Source organism: Saimiri boliviensis, chromosome 1 (genome assembly GCF_048565385.1).
Source record: "Saimiri boliviensis isolate mSaiBol1 chromosome 1, mSaiBol1.pri, whole genome shotgun sequence".
NCBI classification, from domain to species: domain Eukaryota; kingdom Metazoa; phylum Chordata; class Mammalia; order Primates; family Cebidae; genus Saimiri; species Saimiri boliviensis.
Window position 1 is genome coordinate 274302560 of NC_133449.1, and position 16488 is coordinate 274319047.

General features: G+C 33.2%; 1 pseudogene; it reads right to left on the reverse strand.

Moving 5' to 3' along the window:
• Positions 1-7408: 7408 nt before the first annotated feature.
• Positions 7409-8479, reverse strand: LOC101028922 (dnaJ homolog subfamily A member 1 pseudogene; annotated as a pseudogene).
• Positions 8480-16488: the final 8009 nt, after the last annotated feature.

The window sequence follows — 16488 nt, forward strand, 5'->3', positions numbered from 1 at the left end:
AGATCGTATCAGGCCTTGCTCAAAGTCTCCTGGTATTTTTCTTTATTATGCAGAATACAGCCCAACTCCTGCATAAAGATATTGCTCCTGCTCTAAGCAACGTCTTTAACCTCATCTCCTTCTACTTTCCCTTTCACTGCTCTCCATTCCCACTGCACCCATGTCGCGGTGAGCATGCAAGTACTCTTCAGCCTCAGGACTTTTGGACTTGCCTGCCCTAGCTGGCTAAAATGTTCTTCATCCAATTATCTACATACTTTGCTCTCATAATTCTTTCACTTTTATGTTCAAATGTTAAACTGTTCTGTGAGGCTTGCCTCAGACTCAATTTTATATCTGATGCTTAACATCCCCTCTCTCCTTTATGTGCTTTATTTTATTCATATATAATATATTTAACTCATTTATTTCATACATTGTGTGTATCATGTCTTTCCCCCAAAAATGAAAAAGTATGAACTACCGGATTATCTCTGTTGCTGGCTGCTATACTCTCAGACACAAGAGATATGCAGCTAAAAAATAATATTGAGTGTTCACATTTTATTAACTTTCTAGGAAATGATTTTTTTTTTCTATTGTGAGAAGTAGGCCAACTCCTAGCCCAAACAATTCAAAAAGGAGTAACAATATCATGACTAAATTAGTTAAATCAGTCATCCTATGGGGCTGGATGTACTGGTTCCAGAACAAAAGCCAGGCTCATTTGGGAGAGAATGAGATAGCAGTTGTGTAGACAACCTACAGTGCGGGACAAAGCTGTGAAGGATGGAGCACATTGTCAGACCAGTATACAACAGGAGCTGGAGATAAATATGAATATTCATATTTGTTTTAAAGATTCGACCAGGATTGACTTACTAGTAATGCCATTAAATAGTCCTTCAAGTAGCAATTCTGGAAAGAAAGGGATTTAACAAAGATATGGGCATTACACATGACTAAATATTGAAAAAGGAGGTCATGAGAGCTATGAAATCAACATCGTCACTAGTTTTATAACTTATATTCCATTTATTTAAGGGTGGTGTAGGATGATGACCACCACCTTGCATTTGGGTTTCGAGTTAGGAAGGAATGCTTTTAATCTTACTGCCAAGATAGTAGCTTTGTGACTTTCAGAAAATTACTTAACTTCTGTGATATCCTCCATAAAAAGAGGTTCCAATCAATAGATACCTTTCAACTTTAATGAAAAAGTTAGAGAGAACAAGTCGGTATATCTTTCTAAACATGAAGGAGCCAAATACAAATTAGTAGGTAAAATAAGTATTAAATCACTTTGATGTACAATTTAATCAGTAATCATATTTTTTAAATGCCTATTATTATGATTTTGCTCTAAGCACTGCCCATATATTAGGTGTACTTATGTTAATATTTTATTCTCATGAAAATATTATATTAGGAAAACTATAGAACCTAGAGGTCTTTATTAATAATGTAGTCGCATTTTTTTAAAGTGGTGATCCTGATGATTTTTACTAACTGTGCATATGCATGCATATAAGATAGAATGACAGTGTGAAAATACAACTGATTTTAGAATCAGAGTTCTGTGTTATAGTTACTTTTTCTTGCTTCCTAGCTCTATAATTCCAATAATTCAAAATTTCTACATTTTAGTTCCATCATTTCTAAAATGAAGAAAAAGATTATGTAAATAATTTTGTTTATATATCTAACTATATCTATAATAATTAAAATACCTCAGCATACTGTAGGAGCTTAATAAATCATGTTTGCTACTATTGCATATATCTGTATTAACATGAAAACATGCTTGAGGCATATACTAATAACAAGGATGATAATGGCAATTTAAAATATTTAATGGGCACATATTTAGCCTCTGAATTGGGAATGGGTTATGCTTTGAAGAACTTGCTCTCTGACATTATTTTTGTAATATTTAAACTCACGGAAATGCTTATTTTATTACATTCTATAAATCAGAATGAGTAAAAAAAATATACCTTTTCCTCTCTTTCTTTCTGTAGGTCACAATATCTGGTCAATACTAAATACTCAAACATATTAGCTATTTTTAATTTTTTGTTGTTGTTTTTTCTAGCATTTCAAAGTTTTGTCCATTTTCCTAATCCATGACAAGGGTCTTTACTGATACATGTTATCGGTCATTGCAAAGAAGAAAACCCATTATTAAGTGTGAAGTCCACATTGATTTGGATGGTTATTTTTTTAGCATTCTCACCATGCTGTGAGCCTTGTTTCATACTGAAACCTCAATATTGTCCTCTTGAAGTTTTATTTTGTTTCGGTATGGTGAAGAGAGTGTAGTGAAACATTTGAAAACCTGAGAATATCAACTGAATAAAATTCAATGGCAAAGTAATTTTAAATAGCAATAGAATAAACTGATCAAAAGCTTGATACTACATCTACTAAAATAATTTTGATATCTCCAGTGAGTTGTGTGCAATTAACTGCCTACTGAACTATTTTATTTTGAATTTCATATTACATTTTGATTAATAAATTACACTCCATGTGCCTTTATATCATTACATTGTTCACTTTTTAGTGTTATATTTTAGATGATGTTAAATCAAAGCAGTTAATGATTAAAGTGAGTTCAGACTGATAGTATTATTTTTTGAGTGTTTTCAATTCATGAAGATTTCAAATTTTTTACCAGAGCTACAATCAATCCATTAGACCATTTCTTTCAAAAATGTTAACACTAAGCAAATATTAACTAACTAATCACAATAACCTAAGTACTCTTCTGGGTGATGAGTGCTAAGTAGAAAAACATAAGGTCGCCTGAAAGAGTGAAGTAGAGTGATCTGTTATTGGAGTCAGAGAAAGCCGTGACCTGAGAATGAGTATTAGCTCCCCAGATAAGGAGCTGGGAAAAGGGAATTCCACCTGGAGAAAGCCTAGGTCAAGAAATGATTCGTAAAATTTTATGTCTTATAAAATACTAAAGCAATAAAATAAATGTGGCTGAAGACTAGGGAGATAAGGGGAGAATGCAGTGAAGTAAGGCTACCAATATAGGCAGAGACAAAAATACAGTTCTTGAGAATATAGTAAAGAGCATTTTAAAACTCATTGGGTGAAGAATGCAAAAAATATGATTTTCATTTACATTAAATTTTAATTTTTAATCAAAGTATTGAGGGATTGTGCTAAGGAAAAAAAACACCTTTCTGGGTTCAGGAAGGGTGTGATTTCAAACGCAGGAGTTTCCCCGTGCCACACCTCCATCCATGCCCCCATCTGGAACCTAAAGTTCTTTGTCTAGGTTACCCTGGGGAGTAGGTAGAGGAATCCAGGTGGGCTTCTTTGTCCAAAGAGCTCTCGGAAAGCTCTGGGAGGAGGGGGCTCCGTTGTGGACTAAGCAACCAATCCAGTATCAGAGACAAAGATCAGTCACTTCAGAGGAAGTTTGAAAGAACTCCTCTCATTGGACGAGAACATGAATGAGGCGGAAATAACTAAAACACTTTGGGCCCATGATATTCATTCAAATGGTAAGCTGACCGTGCTTCTGAGAGCGCCATTCCCCAAGACCTCAGATCGGGAACTAGGAGCATCTTCAGGACACCCAGCTCCCTCCCCGGGTTAAAGCATTACCTGGTAATAGTTTGAAAACTAAAAAGAATTAGAGGAAAATTAGCCTGAATTAAACATATCAGAAAGTGTTTGTATCTACTCTATTAGCCCATTCTTTAAAGGACATTTTTTATGGCATTTAAAAATATAAATTGATTTTATTTCTCAGAGCAGTTTTAAAATTACCAAAAATCACACAGAAACTAGTTTTTGCATGCTCCATCTCTGCCTCTCCATTATTAAAGACATCAATATTGTCCTTTAAAAGACATTTTAATGATGATGTCTTCAGTTATTTATTTCAATATTTCTAAATAAGTTTTTAAATTGTTACAGTCTATTAGTATTTTTTTTAAGGCGGAGAAAGTTTTTATTTCACTTGTGTAAGGGTAGATACAAATTAAAAGTAGGAAGCATAGTTCTCCCCATTGCAAATAGGGGGTATTTCATCTGCCACTCTCTTTTCTTAGAGCATTTACATTAGAAAATTTGTAATTATAAGGTCTTCCTTTGCTCTTTGAAATGCCTGTAAATCTTTTTAAAGTTTCAATAGGACTCACACTAGCTTTACAACCCAGGAATGTCTTTCTCAAGTAACTGGTGAGAAGCATTTCTTTGAAATGAAATCATCAAGAAAAATGGTACTTCTCCCATTTCCTGAGGGAGAGTGGGAGGCTAACCTTGGTGATTGCTTTTAAGTTTGTTTTTCCTTTGTATAAAGGCAAATTAGCTAACACATTTGGTCATTAAAATTATCAAATGAATTTAGGATGAACTATGTGTGAAAAATGTTGTTGTCAAGTGCTCTTACTAGAGGACTAGTTCTTATTTTGAGGACTTGTTCATGATGGGGTATATTTGCTTGGTTTTATAAAATGGTGAGATTTCTCTGCCTTTGCAGTCTCAGGAGATTGCCTGTGATGTGCATAATGGCTTAAGTCTTATTCAATAATCAACGTGTTTTCTTCTTTTCCACCCTTGTGGGGAGATTTTCTAGGTAGAGAGGAGATTTGGTTTTTCATTATATTTTCTCAACAATTGCACCTCACTGGGCCCTACCCCATAAGTAATAGATTAATGCTATTTCCTCAGAAGATAAAACCTGAACACTTTTATATCCTGCCTCAGTCTGTCCTGGTTATTTTCTAGGCTTGTTGCAACAGGCATCTATTCATACAATATCTGTTGGCTGAGCCACATAAAATCAGTATCTAGAGATCTTTTCTCTTATTCTGGTTCACTTTTTCAAAAAGGAAAAAAGAATAAATAATTAAATCAATAAATAAATCACACTTTTCTTTATTACTAGATACAAGCATCACTGCTGGTTCCTGGTGTTCTGGGGCTTTTGGGTATCAGAGTTGGTGGGGGGAATCACCATTCTCTTTACAGAATATCGTTTATCTCACTCCTGCCCTCCTTTTTCTTAAATCTGGTTAATTTTCTCCTGAAAATAAACTGCTTCCTAGTCAATCCTCATCTATAAGAAATAAAATGCTGTCATTTCATTGCCATAGCTTACTTCTGTCTGTTCTTTAACTTCGAATAGGTAGAATCAAATAAGTATGCAATCTTTTAATTTTCCTAACTTCTTTCTATAAAACTAATGTTTTTGAGATTCATCCACATTGCAGAGTGGTATTCCATTATATGACTGTGTATATATCCTTCACAATGTTGGATATTGTTACACCCAAACTAGTGGGTATGAAGTAATATGGTATGGTTTTAATTTTCATTTCATGAAACTGAGGATGTTATGTTCCTTTTTATATCCATAATGACAATAAAAATATTTGTTTATTTTATTCTTTTTCCAATGTTTTGCCTTTGTTATTGATTTTTATTAATTCTTTATGCATTTTAAAATAAATCCATTATATTTGTTGAAAATCTTTTTTCCTAATCCGCATTTTTCTTTATTATGTTCTTATTGGTGTTTTTCAGGAATAGAAGATTTTAATTTAATTTAATGCAATATATCCTTGTTTGTTCCTTTAAGGCTAGCTAAAATGTTTAAGTTATTATATTTAAACCTATAATTCATTTTGCATTAATTTGGGTATACAGTGTAAAATAAGACTCAAGGCTCATTTTCTTTATGTTTATTCACTTTTTTCCAGCATCACTTGCTAAAGGGACAGTCCTTTTCAATTCAATCTCCTATACTTTTACTGAAAATCAATTGACTACACATGTAGATCTGTTTCAAAATTTTTTGTTTTGTTTCTGTGATTTATTAACTACAGATTCTTTAGGAGACACCTGATAACAGATGAACAACTTTTGTTTCTATAGAATAGATTATACATAGCTATTGAATTTTCTCAAATGATTTTTCTTCATTAAAAAATATGGTTTTCATCTTTATTTGATTTAGATGATGAATATTACTAATTTGATTTCATGTCTTAAAGCAACTTGTTTTCCTGGGATAAACCCCATTGTATGCTGTTGCATTATTCTTTTAATATATTGCTAGGTTCAATTTGCTAATATTTTGCTAAGAATTTTGTATTCAATTTTGTAATTTTAAAAAAATTTTGTTCTTGTAATTTTTCTCTCAGACTTTGATATCATAGTTATTTTGTGCTTTCTTCTCTATATTTTGAGATAACTTCAGTAAGCTTGATGTTTTTGTCCTTTTTAAATGTTTAATAGAATCTTCAGTGTGGGCATATGGGCTTTATGTTTTGTTTCAATTTTCAAATTATTTTTCAATGCAAAATAATTTACTATAGAATCATTTTAAGATAGATTTGAACAACTCACATTTTTCAGTGTTTTGAATGTCAGATTTCAGCCTTTTATTTTTCTTTAAATGTTTATGAGACACGTAGTGGTATGTCTTCTTTCATTTCTGATATTTCTCATACATTTTTATCACTTTTAAATTTTTTCAGCCTTTGTGCTTATAAATTGCATCAATCTTTCAGAAAAACTTAAAAGTTTCTCTATAATTTGTCTTTCTCAATTTCATTTATATCTCCTTTATTTATTTCAATTATTTTGTTCTTCTCATATTACTTTGGGCCTAATTTGTTTTGTTTTTCTGTGCTTTCTAAAGATGAAAACTTACATATTGATATGAAACTTTAAAAATGTTTTTAAAAGACCAATTACACATATATTTTTTCCTCTGTGCACTGATTTAGTCATACATAGTTAATATAATTATTTTTACATCATCATTTAGTTTGACATATTTCCTAAATTTTCCTGTGATTCCCTTTTGGACTCATTTACTATTATTTTTTCTAATATTTGTGATTATTTTTCATAATATTTATGATCTTTCATTCTGTTGTGGATAGAGAACATATTTTTTTGAAATTTAAGTAGTCTTTTTTCTAAAGCATGTCATATGATTTATTTGGGGAGACGTTTCATTTGTAGTAGAAATAATTTCTACTACATATTTCTACTATATATTATGCCATCTTCAAGTAACAGTTGAGGCAATAGAATAAATGCAGAGGCATTACAATGAATCCCACTTAATACAAAAACTATATAGACCAACACTTCTCTACATTTTTTTTTTCTTATTGCCAGTTAAATACAGTTTTACTTTCATAGGTTAACAATGAAGGGTCATACACTGAAGCCAATACATATATCTAGCATTTCAGTCCAAGCTTGTCCATAGCTGAAGTCAATTACAAGGCTTGGCCTAGCAATGCTAGGGGAACTTCTTTGTAGTTTTTACAGGTATTAAACTTCATTTTGCACACTGAAGTCATTATACATACAGGGCAAAGTCAGAGCTTTTATATTTGCCTTTATTCTTCATTTAACTTTTTAAAACACTAGTATAATTGATTAAAACAAAAACAAGAGCAAGTAGTGAGCATATTATGATTACAGTCCTTACTCATTCACTACTGCACATAAAATGCCAGCAGTGAGTGTTATTCACTGGCCCATTAAGAGGTCTGACACTTAACACCACCTCTGGGATGATGTTCATCATCCTCATATGCTTCTCCATTGTAATGGCCTCATCTTTCCTGATTTGGATCAAAGTCCACCAGTTCTACTTAATCCATCTTGTCAGTCTCTTCCACTTCCTTCCTCTCCAGTAGGAATTTTTCCAGCTAAGACAGTTTATCAGGAGAGAGAAAGCCATTCTCATGAAATTTTACCATAAATTCGATGATTAGACAACCCTTTTCATATGGTCTACGATAAATTGGCATGCCTTCATTTAGTACACACTTGATAGCTCCATGCTTGACAATCTGACCTGGATGAGAAGTGATGACTGTGGTTGGGTTGTCAAGAGTAGATACGGGCTTTTGGAAGTCACACAGTCCTTCAACCAGCTGTATGTCCATACACATGAAAAGGTCTTCTCCTCGTTGAGTAAAAACAGCATGATCCTTCTGATCTAACACAATGATTATATCTCCTGGCTCCAGTCCTGGTTCTTGGTCTCCTTCACCATGGAATGTTATCTTCCGGCCATCTTTAATGCCTTTGTCAATATGAACTTCTAGACTCTTCTTTTCTCAAACTATCTTCCTTCCATTGCAGCTTTTACATCTATCTTTCGGACTGATCTGCTTGCCATGGCCCTGGCACTCCATGCACACAAACTGAATTTGCTGAACCATTCCAGGTCCTATCTGATGAATTTTTATTTGCATTCCAGTACCTCGGCAATTGGGACAGCACTCTACTGCTCCTTTCTTACCTCCTCTACCTTCACATTTGTCACAAATCACATTCTTTTGCAGAGCCAGTTTTCTTGTTGCACCATTATATAAGTCTTCTAGGGTTACTGAGAGCTGATGTACAACATTTTTACCTCTCCTTTCTCTCTGCATCCTTCCTCCTCCTCCAAAAAAACATATTAAAAATGTCCATGGGGGAGCCAAAACCGCCACCTGCTCCACCCTCTTCAATTGCATGTCCTCCTCCATTCTCATATAATTCCCTTTTCTTTGCATCAGAGAGAACTTCGTAAGCTTGAGAAATCTGTTTTAACCGTAGAGTTTAAAATGTCAATTCGTTCTAACAGTTTGACAGTTTAATTTTATATTTTAGATTTTTGTCTACAATTTCTGCCAATTATTTAGATGAGGTTGATAAAATTTCTGATTGCAAATGTGAAGGGTCAATATCTGTATTCAGTTTTGCTGGGCTTGCTTCACGTGCTTGGGTGCTCTGCTACTAAGGACATGCACATTTGGATTGGTTATATTTTCCAAATGAACTTCTTTTATCATCATTAAATGTCTTTCTTCTTCTCTTTTGAAACCTATTTTTTCTTTGTCATTAACATTTTCACCATAGTTTTCTTGCACTGACAATTTTTCTGATAGATTTTGTTTCAATTTTTATCCTCAAACTTCTCATGTTTTCAGGATAAATATATATCTCTTCAAATAGAAAGCTTACTGTGCTTTTAATCCTACCTGACAATTCCTGTCTTTTCTGCCATTATAGTCTTTGTACATATAATTATTGATATGGTTGAATTAAAGGTGACCATACTGCTCTGTGCAATTTGTTCTCCTAGCACCATCTTTTTTTTTTTCTCTCTGTAACTTTTTTTTTTTTTCCGCTTTATTTGTGGTTGATCAAAGAGTGGTTAGTCATCTCTTTGAAATCACCAATTTGTACTTACTCTGAAGATGACAATATAACCCTCAACTTGCTATACTTTTCAAAGAGTTAATATTGTATAAATTCATATATATTTTTAAAAATTACAACAGTAAAATTTGATTTATGTTCTGGTTCTCCATGTATTATTCATGCATATTTTACATTTCTATAGATGATATTTACTCCACAATGCAGTGTTAGTAGTCTTTTTCCCCCCAATGTTCAGTATTCTAACAAACAAATTAAGAGACAAGGAAAAAGAAATGAACTATAATCTTCTGCATGGCAACCCATTTGCTTTTTCCAGATTTCTCCATTCCTTTATGGAGGTTCCAGTTTCTACCTAGTATCATTTTCTTTCTGCTCTTGAATACAAGTTGAAGGGCAACAATTCCTTTCAGATGTATCTTAATTTTATTTTCTACTTTCAATAACAAGTTTGCTTCACAGAGAGTCTCAACTTTGTTTTTTTCTTTTTTCTTTTTTTTTTCTTTTAGAACTTAAAATCTTCCAATCCATTCACTTCTGGCCTCCATTGTTTCTGATATGAGATCCACCATTGTTCATATAGCTGTCCTTTATCTTAATGTCACTCTTCTATAGATGCTTTACTTATTTTCTCTTTAACTGAGTTTCCACCAGGCTTACTAGATTGTATCTAGAAGTGGGTGAAATCAAATGTATGCTATTTCAAATCAATTACTTACTTGGATGTGCAAGTTGATCTATTTTATCAAATTTAGGAAAATTTCAACTAATATATCTACATATATCATCCATACTATATATATATATATATATATATATATATATATATATATGCATGTGTTTTATGAACATACATATAGAGAGAGTATGTCATATGCTGCATAATGACATTTTTTTCCATGACAATGGTTATCTAAGATTGTAATGGAGATGAAAATTCCTATTGCCTAGTGACATTATAATACAATGCATTGCTCATGTGGTTTTGGTGATGCTGTTATAAACAAACTTACTGTGTTCCAATCATATAAAAGCATAGTACACACAATTATGTATAGTACATAACACTTGATAATGATAATGAATGATAATGTTTATTTATTTATAGGTTTACTATATTACACTTTTAATTATTATTTTAGAGTGTACTCTTTCTACTTACTAAAACGTTATCTGTAAAGCAGACTTAGTGACACAAGATGTAAAGGTGACGATTCTGACCCTGTGTATCCCTAAGATAAGGTATATGATTGTGTTTTAAGTTTTTACAAAAAAAAGCTTAAAAAGTAGAAATTAAAAATGGAAAAAGTTTGTAGAATAAGAATATAAAGTAAGAAAATATGTATTTGTGTTTTGAGCTAAGTGTTGTTATTACAGAGTCAAAAGGTGTTTAAAAATTAAAAGTTTTTAAACTAAAAAAGTTACAGCAAGATAAGGTTAATTTATTATTGAAGAAAAGATAATACTTTTTAATAAACTTGGTGTAGCCTAAATGTATAATATTTTTAAAGTCTATACTATTATACAATAAGATCCTAGTCCTTCACATTCACTTAACTATTCACCCACAGACTCAGGAGAACTTCCAGTTCTTCAAGCTTCATTTATGGAAAGTGCCCTACACAGGTTTACCATTTGTAAAATATTTTATATAATATTTTTACCTTACATTTTCTGTTTTGATATGTTTAGATGCGCCTCACCTACCATTGTATCACGGTTGTCTATAGTACTATCCTTAGCATAGTAACAGGCTATTCAGGTGTGTAGCCTGGGAGCAATAGCTTGTACTATATAGCTTAGGTGTGTTGTGGGCTGTATCATCTAGACTTATGTACATACACTTTATAATGTTTGTATAAAGATGAAATCACCTAACAACATATTTCTCAAGATATATCACTGTGATAACTGAAACATAACTGTATGTATATATTTTTTATTTTACCAAGCATTATCTGTCCCTCCTCCTCCTCCTTCAATTAAATTCATATATTTTTTCTTAATATTTTATCTTAGACCACTGAGATTTCATAAAGTTTAATTTTTCTATGGTTTATATTGAAATATTGCTATTGATTTTGCTTCAGGTTTACTAATCTTTTCCAAGACAGATTCCAGTATTAATGTTAAACTGACCTATTTTTTTTTCTTTTTAAGATACTATAAGTTTTAGTCCTATTATTTATATTTTTTTTCTTTTAGCTTCCATTTTTAACTTAATAGCTTTATCTGTTTTATAATAATCACTACTTATTTAAGTCCTTAAACATATTTGTTTTGAATTCCTTTATCCTCTGAAAAATTATTTAAAATAACCAAGAGCTTTGATTATTCATATTAGACCTCTTCTCATTTACCACATTTAAAACTAGCACTATTTTTTCATTCAAAAAAAACGAAAATATACAAGCATGTGTCATGTAGTCTTTGGAAAACTTTACCACATACATATAACAGAATGAGAGAAAGAAGGGCAAATCAAAGGTTTCAGCATTGTTATGAAGATAGTTTTGACTCTTTTTTTTTTTGGAGACGGAGTTTCACTCTTGTTACCCAGGCTGGAGTGCAATGGCGCGATCTCGGCTCACCGCAACCTCTGCCTCCTGGGTTCAAGCAATTCTCCTGTCTCAGCCTCCTGAGTAGATGGGATTACAGGCACACACTACCATGCCCAGCTAATTTTTTGTATTTTTAGTAGAGACGGGGTTTCACCTTGTTGACCAGGATGGTCTCGATCTCTCGACCTCGTGATCCACCCGCCTCGGCCTCCCAAAGTGCTGGGATTACAGGCTTGAGCCACCGCGCCCGGCGACACTGAAGACTTTCTAAATGAAGAAAGAAGAGTCTTCAGATTATGTTTTGAGAACTTCTGGTCTAACTTCACTCATCCTGTGGTGTTTGGAAATTAAAACTGATACTGAATCAGTACTATCTGTAATTCCTGACACATACATTTAAGCAAGTAACATTTATTACTTTTGTCTACTTTATGCAGGTTTTTGTTTGTTTGTTTGTTTGTTTGTTTGTTTTTGTATGAAATGATACCATTGAGAAAGCTGCAGACTAGTAAGAGCAAATTTTTTTTTTTCCCAATCACTGCAACCCATCATAGGGAAGATTAAATCTCTTATAAATGAGTATATATTCTGTTAGTCCCAAAAGACAGCCTTAAAGATATATTTAATTGTGGTTAAAGAATACAAAATTTTCCCATAATTTATGGCCAAGATGATGCCATGTATTTATCAAACCATTACAATGTTTTCCTGGGCACATAAGACAACTGCATTCCCTACTGAGTCTTATCTTATGTGATACCTTGTGGCCAGTTTTATAATATAAAATCTGGAAGAAATTATATAACACTTGGTTTCCTAGATCTTCACAATTTCCACCAGCATTTACCTTTATCTTCCTGCTCTATGAAGCATATCCAGTGCTTCCCTGCATTGCTACAAATAGAAGGAGAAAGGGTCTCTGAGTCACCACTTGAAAGAGAGTTACTGTATTAAGATGCATCAGCTTTGGAATTTTATGTGTGAGAATCCTTTAAGAGAGTTTTAAGTCACTGAGATTTGTGAGGTTTTGTTAAAACTGCTAGAGTAGTTTCCCTAATACACCACTAACTACATTTTGGACTCACTTTAAAAATATTATTCCCTATCAGGTGAATCTAGAGTGTTCCTTTTCTATCCAGCCTATGCTCCCGTCCATCTGCCCATAAACTCATTACATTTCATCTGCAAAGTTTACATAAAGGCATGTCTTAATTTGTGATTCTAAATATGGATATAAAATTTAATTTTTAAGTATCTTCATTTTCAAGTATGCCTGCCATTTGGAAACATAGTATTTTTACAACTATTATATATAATTAGTGGTATTTTAAGTAACATAAGGTATAAATACCACTGTCTTGTGTTGCATGTTGTTTATAGCTTCCTCCAGTTACATGTACATTGCATTACTATCCCATTTCAAAAATTCTTCACAAAATAAAAACAAAGTGATTATTTGCCACATGGCTTGTAAGATATTTCTAAAAATTTATCACTGCATTTTTCATTTTATGACAAATTGATTCACTTAATTTTTCTGTACATGATATCTGGTCCCATAATTTACAAGAAATGCAGAGAGCCAAGCCCTAATTACATTCATGCCTTTCTAAAGTAATGAGTTCAACTTCCAGTACAACCTTGCTGTAAAACTTTTATTGGGATATAGAATTTGCTTGTCACTTGCACATCCAGAAAGATATCGTTATAGAAAACACTGAAGAAAAAAATAAATTTCTCATATTTATAACAAAAGTGTAAAAAGTAAAATATTTTGTGAGGTTTAAAACTGATAATAATTCTAAAGTACTGTGTATAATTCCTAACATATATTTAAGTAACATTTATTATTTTTATCTTCTTTATGGAGTTTTTTTTAATTTGTATGAAATGATGTCATTGAGAGAGCTGCAGATTAATAAGAGCAAAGATTCTTTTTTTCCCGTCACTGCAACCCAATCATAGGGAAGATTAAATCTGTTATAAATGAGTATATATTCTCTGCTAGTCCTAAATAATCATGTTGCTAATAATATAATAACATTAAACTATTAAAATTTTGAGTGAGCATAACTGGTTCATTGAATGAATTAAATCTATTGTGTATACACAAATAAAAATTATTATTTTTTTCTACCTGTTGATGTAATCTCGGGTAGATCCCACAGCCTTCTGATCAATCTGAAGAAATACACACCTTTTTTCGATTCAAAGATAAACTCCTAACTCCTATCCAGCAAATCCTCATGAGATCTGACAGTTTAAAAGTGGCAGTTTCCCCTGCTCGCTCTCTCTCCTGCCATGTAAAATATGCTTTGCTTCCCCTTCGCCTTATGCCATGATTGTAAGTTTCCTGAGGCCACACCAGCCATGGAAAACTGAGTAAGTTAAACCTTTTTTTTTTTTTTTTAATTGTACTTTAAGTTCTCGGGTACATGTGCATATCTTGCAGGACTCTTGGATAGGTACACAAATGCCATGGTGGTTTGCTCTCTTCATCCCCCTGTCACCTACATCAGGCATTTCTCCCAGTGGTATCCCTCTCCTACCCACCCATCCCCTGCTGTCCTTCTTGCAGCCCCCATGCCTGAACAGACCTCAGGGTGTGATGTTCCCCTCCCTGTGCCCATGTGTTCCCATTGTTCAACACCCACTTATGAGTGAGAACATGAGGTGTTTGTCTTTCTGTTGTTGTGTCAGTTTGCTGAAAATGATGGTTTCCAGATTTGTCCATGTCCCTACAAAGGACACAACCTTATTGTTTATTATGGCTGCATAGTATTCTATGGTGTATATGTGCCAAATTTTCTTTGTCCAGTCTATCATTGATGGGCATTTGGGTTGCTTCCAGGTCTTTGCTGTTGTAAACAGTGCCACACTGAACATTTATGTGCATGTGTCTTTATAATAGAACAATTTATAATCCTTTGAATATATACCCAGTAATGGGATTGCTGGGTCAAACAGAATTTCTGTTTCTACATCCTTGAGGAATCACTACTTTGTCTTCTACAATGGTTGCACTAATTTACACTGCAACCAACAGTGTAAAAGTGTTCCTATTTCTCCACATCCTCTCCAGCACCCTGATTTTTTGGATAATTACCATTAAATGGTATAATTAAATGGTAATGATGGTATCTGGCATGAGATGGTATCTCAGTGTGGTTTTGATTTTCATTTATCTGATGACCAGTGATGATGAGCATTTTTTCATGGTTTTTGGCCACATAAAATGTCTTTTTTTGAAAAGTGTCTGTTCATATCTTTTGCCCACTTTAAATTTTTTTTTCCTTCTAAATTTCTTTTAGTTATTTGTAGATTCTGGATATTAACCCTTTGTCAGATGGGTAGATTGCAAACATTTTTTTCCCATTTTGTTGGTTGCCAGTTCACTCTAATGATTGTTTCTTTTGCTGTGCAGAAACTTAAGTTTAGTTAGCAGTGGAGTTTAATTAGATCACATTTGTCTATTTTGGTTTTTGTTGCCATTGCTTTTGGTGTTTTAGTCATAAAGTCCTTGCCTATGCCTATGTCCTGAATGGTATTGCCTAGGTTTTCTTCTAGGGTTTTTATGGTGTTAGGTCTTATGTTTAAATCTTTAATCCATCTGGAGTTAATTTTAGTGTAAGATGTAAGGAAGGGGTTTCACCTTTCTGCAAATGGCGAGCCAGCTTTCCCAACACTATTTATTAAACAGGTAATCCTTTCCCCATTGCTTGTTTTTGTCAGGTTTGTCAAAGATCACATGGTTGCAGATGTGTGGTGTTACTTCCGAGGCCTCTGTTCTCTATATCTCTGTTTTGGTACCAGTAACATGCTGTTTTGATACCAGTAACATGCTGTTTTGATTACTGTAGCCTTGTAGTATAGTTTGAAGTCAGGTAGCATGATGCCTCCAGCTTTATTCTTTTTGCTTAGGATTGTATTAACTATGCGGGCTCTTTTGCTTCCATATGGATTTTAAAGTGTTTTTTTCCAGTTTTGTGAAGAAAGTCAGTGGTAGCTTGATGGGGATAGTGTTGAATCTATAAATTACTTTGGGCAGTATGGCCATTTATACCATATCGATTCCTCCTAACCATGAGTATGGAATGTTTTTCCATCTGTTTGTGTCCTCTTTTATTTTCTTGAGCAGTGATTTATAGTTATCCTTGAAGAAGTAGGTCCTTTACATCCTTTGTTGGTTATATTCCAAGGTATTTTATTCTCTTTGTGGCCATTGTGAATAGGAATTCACTCATGATTTGGCTCTCTGTTTGTCTGTTATTGGTGTATAGGAATGCTTGTGATTTCTGCACATTGATTTTGTATCCTGAGACTTTGCTGACATTGGTTATCAGCTTAAGGAGATTTTGCACTGAGACAATGGGGTCTTCTAAATATACAATCATGTTGTCTGCAAATTGAGACAATCTGAATTCCTCTTTCCTAACTGGATATACTTTCTTTTTCTTGCCTAATTGCTCTGGCTAGAACTTCCAATGCTATTTTGAATAGGAGTGGTGAGAGAGGGCATCTTTGTCTAGTGCCAGTTTTCAAAGGGAATGCTTCCAATTTTTGCCCATTCAGTATGATATTGGCTCTGGGTTTTTCATAAATAGCTTTTATTATTTTGAGATATGTTTCTTTAATACCTAGTTTATTGAGAGTTTTTAGCACAAAGGCTGTTGAATTTTGTCGAAGGCCTTCTCTGCATCTATTGAGATAATCATGTGGTTTTCTCTTTGGTTCTGTAAATGTG